Below are 16,984 nucleotides of genomic sequence, written 5' to 3' on the forward strand. Positions count from 1 at the left end.
TAATGGTCTTATTATAACATGAGTAGAAAAGTTGAGGACTTGTTTTCAAAAACAAAATTAGCCTCTTTAGTTCATAGCAGCACACTCTACCCCAGATATGCTTCACATAGTCAATTAATCCCTGTAAAGTTGTTGTATGTAGGCCTCTTGTGAGATTGTCCACAACTTTACTTCCATAGCCAATGACTCTATGTCCCTAAAAATTCCTACAACCATGCGATTATCTAATTCTTGTCAGAGATTTTTAAAAAATTGAAAAGAAGTCTATCAGAGTCTTAAATATAATTTTATTTGAGTTGTAATAAATACAAGTTTCTTGTACCTGTTTAATTTTTAAAATACTAAAAAATACAAAAGAAAGAGAAGCCTCCTATAAATTCATCACAATGCACATATGTCATGGATTTTGGCTCTCCCTACACTGTTCCTCCCATGTCTCACACTGGAACTGTGTTAAGACCTTAGGACAGATGAATTGTGGGGATTAAAAATCCCATATGTACATGTTTAGGAAGCTACCGTAAGGTGTACTTTAGCAAAATGTGGTAGTAAAAGAAGAAAGAGGTGGAGTAGTTTCTAGAAAACAGAGGACCTGACTAAACAAGAGAAATCTATGAAGAAGAATTTCACCTGGACATCCATGGCTCAGGTTGGAAGCCACCAGCATAGGTGGAGACAGGTAGAATAAGAAATCCAGGGTGCCTTGGCTTGTTTGGGCTGCTGAGACAGAAACAGCACAGATAGGTGGTCTATAAATAATGCACTATTTCGGAGGCTGAGAAGGACTCCTTCCCTCTTGGGGTGGGCAGAGTGGGGAGGCTGTCCAGGATCTCTTACAAGGGCACTAATCTCATCCAGGAGAGTGCTCTCTCCTCTCTCGACCCAACCGTCTCCTACAGGTCCTCCCTCCAAACAACCTCACACAGGAGATTAGGTTTCAACATACGTAATATTTTGGAGGACACAGCACTCAGCCTATAGGTAAAGGTAAAGTTTCCAAATTATTACACCTATTTGTAAACAGAACACTGGTGATTATTTGAGTGATCTGGTGGAGAATCTGTAAAGGTGTACTGAAAATCAAACAAAATAAGGTGTGGGGAATAAGGTAATTATTAATTGCAGGAATAGCAAATACTGAAAAATGTACTTAGCTTATTAACAAACAGTATGCTGATCAATAACTTAATCAAATATTCTACAAGATATTGAGGAGATAGAGTAAGAGAAGAGAAATATTTAAGACAGAAATACATATCTTCAAGTCAGTAGATAATATCTAAATTTGATAAATCAAGAAAAAACTGATATAAACATATAATCTCGATATGTTTATAGACAGGGAACTACCAAAAGAATTAACAAAAGTTGTTGAAAATTAATGTGTCTGCATAATGAGACCAGCAATGAGGAAAAGTAGGGAAGTGGTTGGTTTATTATAACCCTTAAAAAAAAAAAAAGTATCATTTTATTTAAACAATCTTTATATTTTAATAATTTATAAATGGTAAAGTATATCCTGCCTCATCTAAGTTGAGAAGGAATTTGTGAGAGACTGTAGATGAGCTAAGGAACAGGGCAGAAGCTGGGCATCCTAGAACACATGGATATTTGGTCCACAAGGACACGCCTATCACCAGGTACTGCTCTGCCACCTACAGCTAGTGTAGAAAAGCACATGCTGCACATTCAGCTTGCTTACTTTTAAATCGGTCTGCCAGATTGTGAACAGGATCTAGATTCTATACTCTCGGCCTCCAAGGAGCAAGGTCTAGAAAAATGAGTTTTCTGGATTCTCCTTTGAAAAGTGAAATTCAAAGTATAAGAAATTATCAAAATGTGGAGACAGAGTTAAGAAAATACTGAGCAGCCACAAATAGTATAAAATTCAATACATTCAGATAGATTCATTGTTTTCCTAGAATATATTCTTTTCTTCCATGATGTCTGGCCATTCAAACACAAGCACTATTGATAATGCTGAAAAAGTTTCCTAAGTAAATGTTTCTGGATTGGTACGTTTCAGAATTTGTTATGTGTCTTGGTAGGCTAAGGTAGATTGAAGCACAATTTATACAAGGGATATGAGTATAGATTCTGTACTGGATCTTCAGAAAACAATTTTGAGTGACAGCTGAAACTTTTGGTTATATGAAAAAGTACAGAAAATCAGGTAAAAAAGTTAACATCTTCAGAAAATAGTTATGAATTATGGCAATAAGAATGGCTTCCTACTGGTGACTTTGTGTCTTCTACAGGTTATACACAAAAGATTTTTACTTCAATTGGAAATTGGGCATCTTAAATACAATCTCAGCAATTGTATTTTTCTTTAGCTAAAATTGTCATAAATCATATATTAGCAGTGATTATTGATAGTCAGCCCTATCAAGTGGTGAATGAATTGATTTGTCTCCAGGGTAACCATCTATGCACAACTGGAGACATAAATGACACATAAGGGAGACATAAAGAACACAAGAAAAGTGAATTCCATGAAACCCATTCTATAAAACAGAGCAAAAATTAGAATAGTTACTTGCTGACATGAGTCCCAATTTAATTTGCTAACCTGAGTCAACATAATACCAGGAAGGTAGATGAAGCCAACAATTCAAATACATATTTATATATCTACATTAAAATTCCTTAAAATATCATGACTCCAAAACTCTTAAGATACATCAGTCCTTCAAGAAAGAATCGCAGATCACAACACCTCACAAGAGCATCCCAGAAGTTGCATTATTCCTCTGGGAAAGGATGTGACAGTTGCTGATTCCCAAAATGCACATGGGAGAATAAACTTAGTGTTTATCTGGAATATAGCTCTCTCATTTTATAGATTATAAACTCAATAATATTTGAATTTAAAATAATCATGCCTTAATTTTATTTATTTATTTATTTATTTGAGACAGAGTCTCACTTTGTTGCTCTCAGTAGAGTACTGGGGCGTCACAGCTTGCAGCAACCTCAAACTCTTGGGCTCAAGTGATTCTTTTGCCTCAGCCTTCCAAATAGCTGGAACTACAGGGCACCAGCCACAACACTCAGCTATTTTTAGAGATGGGGCCTCACTCTTGCTCAGGCTGGTCTCAAACTGCTGAGCTCAGATGATCTACCTGCATTGGCCTCCCGGAGTGCCATGATTACAGGTGCAAGCCACCATGCCCCAGCCTCACACCTTCATCTTAGATGTTAAAAGAAAAACTTGAATTGCAAATGAAATCACCTATGGGTGACAGAAATTAGTGAAGAACACAGACTTGATATCACAGAAGTGAGGAGCTGGGCATCATGTCAGCTCTAGTACACACTCTTGACTACTACACTATTCTGTTTCTGGACAAGAAAAGAAAAATATTTGGTTAATAAACATGAAAAGTCCAATTTCAGTTATAATAAAAGATATGTTTCTTCAAACAATAAGAGGAGACCACATTTCACATACAGTTGATTCTCATATTCACAGTACTCACATTCTGTGATGTTACTGAGAATGCCAAAACAGTGAGCACTGAGCTATTCCTTCTCAGGGAAATACAGGGTAAAGATCCTGTAAGCTTTTGGTTCACAGCATTTTTATCAAAATGGTTAATGTTAGAATTTTGTTTAATTATCTGCAGTATCTCTTTATAATAAAACATTAGCACAGAATGGTTTGCAATCTTTCCTTAACACTGGGCAATATGATCATTTATCCTCACAGCAAGGCTATCTACTAATATTTATTTATTAATCGTCATCTTATAAACACACAATTTAGCTGCCTTTCCATCTTTTTCATGGCATCGCCATAGACCGTAGTTGTTACTGTAGCACTTGGCAGAGACCAATGAATCTCCTCTTCCTTTCTCTGGATGCACCATCTTGTTGATTTATTAACACTGAACCCCTGTTCCACAGGGTGTAACTCGTACCTGAACACAGCTCATCTAACAAGTGTATTTTCTCCAGAATATTCATCATTACTTTTTACACATGAGACCATCAGTCAGCACTCTAAGCACTGGGCTTGGGGGCCATATTAAACAGCAAGACTGTCAAAAGAAACACAAAAAATGCATAACTTTTAGCTCTAAATTGACTGCACATGATACTTGTGTGAAGTATAAAGTTAAAACAAAAGGTGGAGCATCGCCGTGTTTGGCCTTAACTATGAATGTGCAGCTCAAATTTTCCCCACTCTGTGCACACCCATGAAGGCCCATGGAAGGGCCTTGGGTATTCAGTCTGTGGTTCCACACACATGTATTTGTATTCACAAATAAAGAATTTATGAATAATGAGGATTGACTATGTATTGACAAAGATAAGATAGAGCAGTGTTGGCAAGGACGGGGGACAGTGGGCACACAGTCCATCCCTTATGTGCCGGAGTCCTGCCCTGGGGCAGGGTCCTTTAAGACCTGTGGAACCAGCAGTGATTGGGGAAAAATAAAGTTAAAAGCAGTGAGAGATACAGAGACAGACCACACAGAATAGAGTTTTCAAAGGTGGGTACAGGGGACCACCACTAGCTTGGGGGGAGGGGGCAGTGGTTCTAGTGAGTGGCCCTGAGTATTTGTTCCACACAGCTTTTATTGAAGGCCATTTTCTCATTTAGCTGAGAGGATAAGCTAAGGAAGGGAACAAAACTATCAGCAGTTTCTCTGAGTAAGCATGTTAGTTCTTGTTGTATCTATAATCATTAACTTTAAGGGTCTGGGTAGCCTTGAGAAATCCGGAACCTGATTTTGGGTTGGGGCAGCCTCCTGTCTGTGGTCACACACACAGATTCCTTGGGGGAGGTTATACCCCTCTAGTTTCTCTGTGAAACAGATGTGATGGTGTCAGGCTTCTCTGAAGAATCAATGGAAAAGAGGAATTTTCCCCTTATCTCCACTGGGAAGCGTTTCCCTTCGTGGTTAGGGTACAAGCCCTCCTGCCCACATCTCAGGGATAGAACTGTTCCCTTGATCCTCCCCTGGCCATACTACAAGTCTCCACAATGGGTATTTGCTTTGACCATTGACTGAGTCGGGACAGCCTGGATAATGTTCCTCCCAGGCCTTACGCACAGCTTCTGCTACAGCCATTGCTCATCGGAGTATGTACAGACCCCACAGCAGTGTTTGGAAGCCGTATCCCTTACAGGCCAGCCTTCCAGAAAAAGCAGAAACTGCCAAGACAAGTAATTTAACTGTTTTTATTTCACCTTGCTCAGCTTATTTCTCTGTTTTTCCCCCTTTCTGGGGATGTTTTCCCTTGCCAAGAATGGGGTATTTGGTCCCCATTCTCCCTACACTGATGTGTACCTTTAAACTAGTACGGAATTTCTAGAGGCCTGCTTAGAAACATGAATCATAAACATTAAAACTGCTCACATGCTGTGATGGTTAATTCGACGTGTTAATTCATCTGGGCCACAGGTGGCTAAGATATTTGTATAAACATTACTGTGGTGTTTCAATGAGGGTGTTTTTTGTCTGAGATTAACACTTGAACTGCTGAACTGAATGAAACCGACAGCCGTGCCCAGTGTGAGTGGACCTTGCCCAATCAACTCAAGTCTGAACAGAACCAAAAGGTGGGTTTTCCCCTGAGAGAAAAAGAATCCCTTCAACCTGACATTGGCTTTTTCCTGTGTTTGGACTCAAGCTGAATCGTTGAGTCTTCCTGGGTCTTGAGCTTGCCAGCCTTAGGACTGGAGCTACATCAGCTCCCCTGGTTCACAGACCTTTGGACTCAAACTGGAACTTACCCTACGGCTCTCCTGGATCTCCAGCTTGCTAACTCGCCACAGGCATCTTTGGGCTTGCCAGCTTCCATAATCACATAAGCCAGTATTTTATTTTATATTAGTATATTTATTTTATAGTACCAGCTTCCATAATCACATAAGGCAGTATTTTATTTTATATTAGTATATTTATTTTATAGTACGACCTCTATGGAAAACAATATGGAGACTCCTTAAAGAATTGAACGTAGACCTACCATTTGCTCCAGTAATCCCACTACTGGGTATTTACCCAAAGGAAAAGAAGTCATTTTATCAAAAAGTCACCTGCACTCAAATGATTATTGCAGCACAATTCACAATTGCAAAGATGTGGAGCCAACCCAAGTGCCCATCAGTTCATGAGTGGATTAACAAAATGTGGTGAAGTACAACTCAGCTACAAAAAAGGATGAATTAATCAAATTGTTGCCTTTTGCAACTATTTTGATGAAACTGGGGACCATCATCCTAAGTGAACTATGTAAAGAATGGAAAAACAAATACCACATGTACTCGCTATGAACTTGGAACTGACCAGTGAAAACATGTGCAGAGAAGGAAGAAAAACTCAGTGGAAATCAATCAGAGGGGTATGGGGAGGAGGGAATGGGTGATAACCTACCTAAGGGTACGATGAGCACCATCTGGTTAACAGGCACACCTATAATCCTGACTCAAGCATAACAAAATCAATATATGTGACCAAAAATATTTACACCCCTGCAAATAGTATGAATTTTTTTAAAAGGCCTTGCAACGAGACTTGTAGACAGACTTTGAGACACTTAGAAAACTCTAGCATTGTTGTCAGGTGGCCTGGATTCTAAACCCTCCTCGCTGACTTGATGTGGTAGCTCAACTACTCTGGGCCTTCTTTCCCTCTCTGTAATAACATGGATCTGAACTAGTGGACCTCTAAGGCCTCCCCCAATACTAAGCTCCACCTTCCTTGAACCACGTCTGCTTGGTTCCATTGGTGATGTTTCTAAGCATTTGTACCTTGTGATCTCAACTCAGGGTATCTCAAGAAGCACATTGATCAGTGGGACCTTCCCCACCCCTAACGTGGCTTAATCCTGGGTTTGTGATACTAGAATGGAGAGACACAGGGTAGATGGGGGATTTCTTCTGTCTGGTTGCATCATCCAAGAGACCCACATAGAGAAAGAGATGGCCTATAGTTAAAAGAATATGTATGTTAGAATGCGAATTCCTACTCTAGCACTTACTAATTCTGAAAAACACTTTACTCACCAGTATAAAAAGAGACTGTTCTATCTGTGTGAAGGAGTTTTTGTGAGTTCTAAAGTCAGCAAGGCTGTCAAAATGCATAGCGTGGAGTAAGCCCTAGAAGAGAAACCCACTGTAATCATTCCTTTTCTTCTTTTTACATATGCCATATTCTAGAATCAATTCATTGGCGGAGGCGGCGGAGGGGATTGAGGACAGGGAGATAAGTTTTCTCCATAATTGTCCTAGGAGCCAAAGGTAATTTTGTTCTACTTTATGGTTAGATTAGACAGCTGATAAATTATAAGCTACCATGAATATGTTGTCATAGCAGGGGAAAAAGAGCAAGTTAAGCAATAGGAGATAGGAAACAAGGATTTAATTTTGGGATCCAATTTGGAACACAATTAAGGTGATACAGGAACCTAATATTTCATTCAGGTAATAAAACATCTCTAGGCTTGCCAATGAGTACATGCAGTGTCATCTCCCATCCCCTGTAATAGATAACAGGGCTGACACTGTGTCCCGTAACAAGTGCCAAGGAAACAGTTTCATAGACTCCAAGAGGAAAACAAATCACACCTTGTCAGACCTCTGTGCTCCTGGATTCTGTCCACTAAAGCGGTGACACAGTGTGACCTTTTCTGTTCACTCAAGAACTCTGATGGGATCTTAGGATAAAGGGTTATTGCTTTACCTTGAAAACTGATTATATTCTTTAGGATACATTTAATCTGTAGCTGGGAAAAAACTATAAGACCTGTTATCACCTTGATGAATCTTACTTTCTTATGATGAGGAATCCGAAGAGATGGTCTCCTAAAAGTTTTCTGTTCCCTAATCTTATTTTTATTTGATTACCCCCAAATCTGTAAAGCTGCAGTGTCCCCACTATGTGCCAAGGCTCATCAAGGTAATACAGAAAATTCGTAGGGAGGGCTGAGACCTATTTTATATTCTTAAGAGAAACACAGGGGTAAGCACTTAGCCTCTGTCAGATAGCCTGTGAGTTAATGACAAGTTCAAGGTACTTCAGAGGGCACACGACTCCTTTGAATTAGTTACTGTCTTTGAGAAGCTGGGCTCTTCACAGTTGCTGGGATAAGCACCATAGACTTCACAAGGATGCATGTGGAGCAGGAAGTGAGGGTGACACAGTCCAAGTTGATTCCAAGATTCGAGGTGCTGAGCAGCGTACAGGGGGTGGAGACATCCCATGAGGAAGTAACTGTGGTCATTCAATAATTATATAACATTTTTTCTTTTGATTAATGCATACTTTTAAAGGCTAAATTGCTAAGACATAAATACCTACTAAGTTGTTTAGACCTAACTACTTAATATATTAAATTTTCAGGTATTTCTGTTGAACTAAGTGCTATAAAAACAAATAAACAAACTCAGAAGGTCCCATGAATGGAGGAAGTTTGGTGACTTTGCCCTGTAGGGTCTTCCACTGTGTGAATACAGCTTAGGTCAGTGCTGTGTCTCCAGAGGCCCCTGGTCACCACAGACTGCCTGAGGAGGCTGGGAAGTTGTGTTCCCTTTCCCTAAAGCGCAGAATGTTAAAATACATTTTCAGTCATTAACATCTTTTTAGCCGACTGAAACGAGCCTGCTTTGGCTCACGTTAAATATTTGTTGTCTATTCTTTACAATTCTTCTCTCTCTCTCTCTTTCTCTCTCTTTGACAGAATCTTGTTCTATTGCCCCGGCTACAGTGCCATGGTATCAGCCTACCTCACACCAACCTCGAACTCCTGGGCTCAAGTCATCATCTTGCCTCAGCCTCCTGAGTAACTGGGATTATAGGTGCCCACCACAACATCAAGCTACTTTTTCTATTTTTAGTAGAGATAGGATCTTGCTTTTGCTCAGACTGCTCTTGAACTCCTGAGCTCAAGGGATCCTCTTGCTTCAGCTTCCCAAGTAGCTGGGACTACAGGCGCCCACCACCATGCCTGGCTAATTTTTCTATTTTTAGTAGAGATGAAGTTTCACTTTCTTCAGTCTGATGTCAAACTCCTGAGCTCAAGCAATTCTTCTGCCTCGGCCTCCCAGTGTGCTGGGATTATACACCTGAGCCATTCGCCACCGGCCTCATAGCCTCCTCCCTTACTTCCAAAAGTAGTAGATAGTTGATGGCTTGATTTACAAAATCAGGATGCTCTGGGGTTGCCTATTAGCAATATTTGTTTTATCTGACCTGCTTTCTGCACGTCTCAAAACAAAAGATTCACATCATATAAACATCTTGTTTAATTTCTAATCACATTGCAAGCTGTGAGCACCCAAAAATAATTATTTCTCCTTTCTGCTTGAAGTGGAAAGATGAAAAACTATTCAGGCACTATCAGTTACTCCCATAAGGAATGAGGCACAGAAATCCCTGTTTCTAACTGCTTGTGAAGGATCCCCAAGAACCTGCTTGAAGAGTTTTCTTTCCCCTGTCCTCACTCTCCCTGGGTGAACGCATCCCCCTTCATTGCTACCACAGGGTAAAATCTATGAGGAGGCTCTGCAATTTCTATCTTCGCCTTTATCCTCTTTTATGAACATTAGCCACATGTTTCAAATGACCCAAAGGTTTCATAGGCCACGCAAACATCATCTGCTCTAGAATATCCTTATCAACTTTACTCTCATACTGAGGCTCCTGCCTTCTTTTATGGCCAAATCAGGGTCCAAATTTCAGTTTCCTTTCACCCCACCTCCTTCCTCATCCTCACAACGAAGTCTTCGCAATTTCCATCTTCCACCAGACCAGCCTCCCTGGTTCAGGCCATTATTTCTATTATTTCTTGTAATTCATTCTTTTTTTTTTCTTCACTTTTTTTATTATTAAATCATAGCTGTGGACATTAATGCAATCATGGGGTACCATGCACTGGTTTTAAATACAATTGGAAATATTTTCATCACATTGGTTAACATAGCCTTCATGGCATTTTATAATATTTCTTAATAAATATTAAGACATTTATATTCTACATTTAGTAAGTTTCACATATACCCTTGTAAGATGCACGGCAGGTGTAATCCCATCACCCTCCCTTCACCTATCCTCCCCCCGCTCCTCTCCTTCCTTTTCTCTTTCCCCATATTCTTGGGCTATAATTGAGTTGTAGCTTTCATATGAAAGCTATAAATTAGTTTCATAGTAGGGCTGACTACATTGGATACTTTTTCTTCAATTTTTGAGATACTTTGCTAAGAAGAATGTGTTTCAGCTCCATCCATGTAAACATGAAAGAGGTAAAGTCTCCATCTTTCTTTAAGGCTGCATAATATTCCATGGTGTACATGTACCACAATTTATTGATCCATTCGTGGGTCAGTGGGCACTTGGGCTTCTTCCATGACTTAGAAATTATGAATTGGGCTGCAGTAAACATTCTGGTGCAAATATCTTTGTTATAATGTGATTTTTGGTCTTCTGGATATATACCTAGTAGAGGAATTGTAGGATCCAATGGCAGATCTATTTTTAGTTCTCTAAGTGTTCTCCAAACATCTTTCCAAAAGGAACGTATTAGTTCTTTACAGAACAGCTAGAGTGATCTGTGTAAGATTCAGGGATGCTCATGTCACCTCCAGGATGCAGCTGTCATGCTTCAGCTCAGTATGACCAGCTCTAGGTCATCTCTCAAGCCTCACTTCACACCCCTCATCATCTGCACTCCTGACAGATCTGGCCTTCTCTGTCTTCTCAAATATTCATGCCCCTCTCCAACTCAGAGTCTGTATAATTCTCTCTACCTAGAAAAGTTCCTACATTGACCTCCCTCCTCTATATAAGTTGAGATAGTTTTAGGCCCAAATTGATCCTTCCTTAAATTTCATCCTTTTCTGGAGTAGTTATGATTCAAGGAAACACACATATGCTGCCACCCATGACTGCCCAGTTCACCTCAAGGGAAAAAAGTGCCCTCAATTTAAGTTGTGCTCAAGCTGACTTCAAATTTGAGGGGCACAGTAGCTTTGTAGAAAGCCAAGATGGTGCAATGGCCTGATCTAGCCACAACAGTGAGAAACTCACAACCTGTCCAAAATTATGCTCAGATTTACTTTATTTATTTTTTTTTTGGAAGAACTAATAATAATATTTGAAGTTTTGTGTAAAGATACATACTTTTCTTAGGTGAATTATTTTTATTCCTACTCTTACAAAGCCTTGGTTTTGATCAGTGATTTTGAACCAGTGTGACATGGTACACTGGTATGCCATGACAGGATCTTAGATATGCCTTGAACATTTTTAAAGATCATTAATTAACTTATTTCTGAAAGAAGTTCAAATCAAAGTAATTATATATATATATTTTTTTACTTTTTTTGGATCAACATAATTTAAGTGTGCCACAGAGGTTTAACTATAGGTTCAAGTGTGCTGAAAGATAAAAAAATGGTTGAAAAGCCCTGGTTTTGATGTTTGAACTGCAGCATGGTAAACAGGGAAAGTCAGTAATGTGATAACGATGTCTCACATTGGCTTACAAGATCAAGTGTACACGGCTCTTTCCAACTCTGCTTTCAGTGACAGCACATTGGTATCTTCAAACTGGGTATTGCTGGAGTATTTACACCATGGACATTGGCAAATGCTACAAATGAAGCCTCGCTCTACACCAGATAAAACATTTACCAGAGTAAACCTTGATCAACATGCTACTGGGGAAAGATCTTGCCCCCAGACTCTACCAGATTCCTAATTGTGCTCCTCACCTGCAAATATTATTTGAGATTATTGGAATATCTTCCCAAACATATTTTGGGCACAGACAGCAATTTGCAACTATACATTAATTAATCCCTTTGTGACACAAATGGTAATATTTTATACATGCTGCTCTGGCCTTTGATTTTCCACTTAAATCATTTTATAGTTGGTAATGTAGTATTTCCTCAATCACCTTTTAATGCCTGAATGGTCATTCATTATACAGACGTACCATAATATTTAGTTAGCCCAACATACAAGCATGTAGATCGTTTTCAAACTTGGGAAAGGACAGTGCTCAGCAAATCAGTCTGCACACTGTGGTCTCCCATGTGAAGTAGCATATATGCAGAATAAATTCCTTGAAGTGGAATTGCTGCATCTGAAGGCACGTGTGTTTTAAATTTTTGTAAAAGATTCTAAATTATCCTCCACAAGTGTTCCAAATTTGCAGTTTCATCCATGGTGTACACAGTAAACATTTATAAATAAATGCATAACCATCTTCTCTTGTAGTCTGCATAAAGTCCTCCTCTATGTTCAAGAGAAGTATCATTTTCTATTATTCCTCAATAAATATAGTAAAGACACAGAACGCCATTGTTCCATTAAGTGAAAAGCTTTCTTCAACTATTAAAAAAAAATCTCTTCTGCACCTTCTTTATTCTCCATTGTGGTGGTTTCTGAAAAATGGCTTTACTCAAAACACAAAGGAAAAAATTCCATAAAATTTGACACAAGAAAAATCTTTTTCATATTCACTTCTTCAAATCCCTTTTCTATTATTGCCACACTTGAAAAAAAGTGTGAAATGATGTGGAGAACTTAAGCATGTAGGAATTTATCAGAAAGAGCAGGAACATGCATCGAAAATGCTCGTCTTAAAGAAAAAGGAGGAACACGTTTTTTAAAAATGACTTTACTGAAAAATGTGTTCTTCCTTTTTCTTTAAGACGAGCATTTCGAAGCATGTTTCTGCTCTTTCTGATAAATTTTTTTAAAAATGACTTTACTGACTGCAGTCACTAGGACAGGGGCCTGGCTTGCTATGCAAGTTGATAATAAGCTTTTTTCAACTTGCTAAAACTTTACTTGCTTTTTTCAATAATTTTGACGGCTAGTTCCAACCACCCTGCTGCTCTAACATTTTCTCCAGGAGTTGGAAGAATAGCAATTTATGGTGATCAGCGTTTCTGAGTAATGCACCAAGTTGACTTTTCTCCCTGGTAATTAAACATCATCCCTGGACTCCACTCAGGGGCAGAGACAAGACGGCTGACTGAAGCCAGCTTTCCACAGAGGCTTCCGTCCAGAAAGAGAGTTAAAGGACAGAAATTTAGCAAGTAACCTGGTGGATTAGAGCTGCACCAAGAGAAAAGGTTAAAGAACACACATCAACCCCGCTGGGGCGAGCTGCGACCCACCGCAAGGATACAAACAAAAGGTACAAAATCCAACACGAAGCGGACAGGAGTCCCCTCCCCCATGAGAACGGCTCGAAGTGCCCCATAAGCAAACGAGCAGAGTTCAAAAGTCCTCCCATTACAGTCCACGGGAGAGACCCTCTAAAAACTGGACCTACCTCCCCTACTAGGGTGCTACGGCGTATTCCTGCCAGGCATAAAACTGTATAAAACTGTATATATTCTCTACCTGCAATTCTGAGCTCCCAGCACTCCCCTCCATTCTCACTCTGAGGTCTGGAGGCCTGTCCCCCAGGAGTCCAGATTCTTGGGTGATTTCTCGAGCCTTGCCTAGACTGCAGCTGGTCAGTGATGATTCTGCTGCAAGGGAGTGAGGAGAGGACAGTTGGCTGAGAGGGAACCACAGCGGAGCACCTGTGCCCCAAGGCACAGAGCAGGAGCCATTTTTGGCAACAATAGGGCTCACTCCAAGATATTCCGAAGCCACACCCCCTGTCTCCCTGGGCAACCAGAGGAGGCCAGGCATCTTCTCAGGTGGCAACCACAGCGGAACAGATCTGGGATGGAAACGCAGGCCCCCTGAGACTTCAACCCAGAGTAACTATTTCACTAGGGTCGGAAAGAGACCAGCTAAAAACAAGACAGAACCACTTAGCCCCACCACACCTAACAGGTCCCCAGGTTCTCAGGGCATAGCGCTGTATGGGTCCTCAACAAAGCTCCAGGAAAAAAATCAAATTGTGTAAAATAATCCTTCCTGCTGGTTCTCAGCATTGTATTTTTGGTACATTGATTTTAGAAATCTATGGTCCTGCCCTCCAGGCCAGACCGTCCTTTGACAGCAGTCGTGAGAGTCCTTTTCCTTCAGTGTGTGTTTGCTTCCTCTTTCTGTGGATAAAAATGTTTGGAGAAAATTAATTTGGAGTGTCTGATGCACTGTATGACGTTCAGAAGGAGAGAGCCAAAATGCAGCTCTGACACTCAGAGACCTTTAGTTTGGAATCTTTCAATCTGAAGTTCGTGGTTGAAGTCTGGGGTGAGGCAGAGGCTCCTGTCTGCGCCTGCTACGACAACAAACAGTGAACAGTGGAGAGAAAAAACGTTGGAATGTTTATGAGTGAGGATAACAGAGTGAGGAACAGAGCAGGAAGCAAAGTCACACGGTGAACAGAGAAATGCCACCGAACAGCTCTGAGAACAAGGGCTTCCAGGGACGCCGCCAGGCCCGGTCGGGGGGAACCACCTGTGTGTCACCAGGTGACTCCAGGCTGTAAATTTGCCTACAAAGAAAAACCCCAGCAGGAAATAAGAAGTCTGTGTTTAGTGGCAAGAGGAACTTTGAATATTCATCTTGTGTTTAGCACGTCAGTTCAGAATAAAAATGTTTTGTCTTTTAAAAACAATTGTTCCTTCTTCCACTCCTCCCCAGCTGACGCACAGCAAGTACTCACTCAGGGACACCCCTTCAGAGGGAAAACTCAGAAGGCAGGGTGGTGAGAACGTGTCTCCAGAGACCTCTTCCAAGGATGCTAAATATAGGAGACAAGGACAGCTTTAGGAGAAAGAATCATGGGGGAAAGGGTGTCATTTCTAAAAAGGTGCTGCTTCCAAGTGCCTGGCAGGAAGTTGGAAATACAGATCTGAGACTGAGCACACGCTACTCCAGAACCCTCCAACGCAAAGGTCACAGCTGCAGCCTGGGGCGAGGCGACACCTCACGGCTGCAGGCAGCACCTGTTCCGACACCTGTCATCCTGGTCTCCTCACCTAGAACTCCACGTGCGACTTGGTTCCAACAAGTCTGTGAGCGATTTGGATGTGAAGGGGAGCATCGGGTGGCTGCCATCAGGAGCAGTAATTTCTGGACAGCTGTGGGACCGAGGTCCTGGTTCCCGGGGGGTGACTGTGGCAGGGATGAGCCACGGTGACTGGCCTACACCAGGCTTTGCTGCTGTTTCCACACCTCAGCCTCCTTCCCAGGAACCTCGGAGTTCCTAGGAGTTTAACTGCAATGTTTTGTGAGTTTCCTTATGTTTGTGATAACTGGAGTAGATTTTGTGGTCCACAATTTACTGTTTTAAGGGGTCCAAATAAAGACATTCCACTTGTGTGGTATGAGTTCATTTACTATTCTGTCATTAGGAAGGGGAGGGCACAGACCTGTGTCCTGCACACAGGTGTGATATAACTTTATTTACTGTTCTGTCATTAGGGAGGGCATGGCCATTCAATCCTAGGTGGTCTCTGGCCAGAGTGTCTCATTCCAATGCATCTCTCACTTGGCCCAGGAGAAGACGTTCTACAGGGCTGTTTCTAAGGTCCCCTCTGGTCTCAGGGGTGACACTGGCTCCTGGTCATAATGGATAGACTCTATGCTGCAGATTATAAGGTCCCTGCTCTCTGTGGCCTGCTTGTTCTAAACCCAGTTCAGTTCTTCTGCTCTCCTCTCCCATCCCCAAGCCTGTGGGAACCCCAGAGACTCTCAGGTACTTCTGCACCCTTCAGACCTGCCCTCAAGCCCACAGCCCCAGAGGGTCACCCTGCTCCTGCAACCCTGCCATGTGGCACACAGAGCCATGTCACCCTGCGGACCCTCTGGAGACTTGTCACTTCTGCAGAAAATGGCTGAACAAGTGAGCACCAGACCCTATAACCCAGTGGTTCTCAACCTGGGTCACAACCCCTTTGTAACAATGAAAATACACACAGTGGCATCAGGAAGGTTGAGAACCACTACAACCTTTCTGAATGATGGTTTCATTGTCCTCACCACCCCTCTTTCCAAAATTTCAACCCAAGTTGGCAAAGACAAGACACTTTCTTTGCATATATGTTTTTATGTTTAATTATTATGGGTATATAATAGCTGTACATCTTTATAGCGTGAATGTGATGTGACAGGCAAACAATATGCATTAATCAAATCAGAGTAATTGCACTATCCTCAGGTATTAATCGTTTCTTGGTGTTAGGAAAATTCCAATTCCATTCTTTTGGTTATTTTAAAGTTTACCCTGGCTTATTGTGGATTACACCCATTTTGTTTTGCTATCAAATATTGTTCATTCTGACTATCTCCATCTTTGTACCCATCCACCATCCACACTTGGCCCCTCCCTTGCTCCTCACTGACCTTCTCAACTTCTACAACAATCATTCTACTTTCTGTCTTCAGGAAATCAATTATCTCTAATGTTTGGTTCACACGTATGAGTAAGAACTTACGAGATCTCTATTTTTATTCTTGGATTATTTCAGTTAACATAATGTTCTCCAGATCCATGTATGTTGTTGCCAATGGCAGGATTTCGTTCTTTTTTGTGGCTGTGCAATGTTCCATTGGGCACAGATACCACAATTTCGTTATCATTCATCTGTTGATGGGCACTTAGATTGATTCCAAATCTTGGCTGTTGTGAACAGCACTCCAGTAAACATGGGAGTGCAGATAGTTTTCAGTATGCAGAATTCTTCTCCTTAGGACACACCCCAGCCCTAGGATTGCTGAGTCATCCGGCAGTTCCCTTTTTAGGTTTGGGAAAACATCTGCGCTATTCTATATAGTGAATGCACTAATTTACGTTCCCATCAACAGTGTAGAAGGGCTCCCCTTTCTCCACATTCTCACCAGCATTTGCTGAGTCATACGGTAGTTCAACTTTTAGGTTTTCATTCTTCGTCAGATGGGTAGTTTGCAAATATTTTCTCCCTTTCTGTGGTTGCCTCTTCACGTTGTGACTGTTTCCTTTGCTGTGCAGAAGCTTTGTATCTTGATGTGACCCCGTTTCTCCAGTTTTGCTGTGGTTGCCTGTGCCTTGGGGGTGTTACTCAAAATCCCTT

Source organism: Nycticebus coucang, chromosome 8 (genome assembly GCF_027406575.1).
Source record: "Nycticebus coucang isolate mNycCou1 chromosome 8, mNycCou1.pri, whole genome shotgun sequence".
Taxonomy (NCBI): domain Eukaryota; kingdom Metazoa; phylum Chordata; class Mammalia; order Primates; family Lorisidae; genus Nycticebus; species Nycticebus coucang.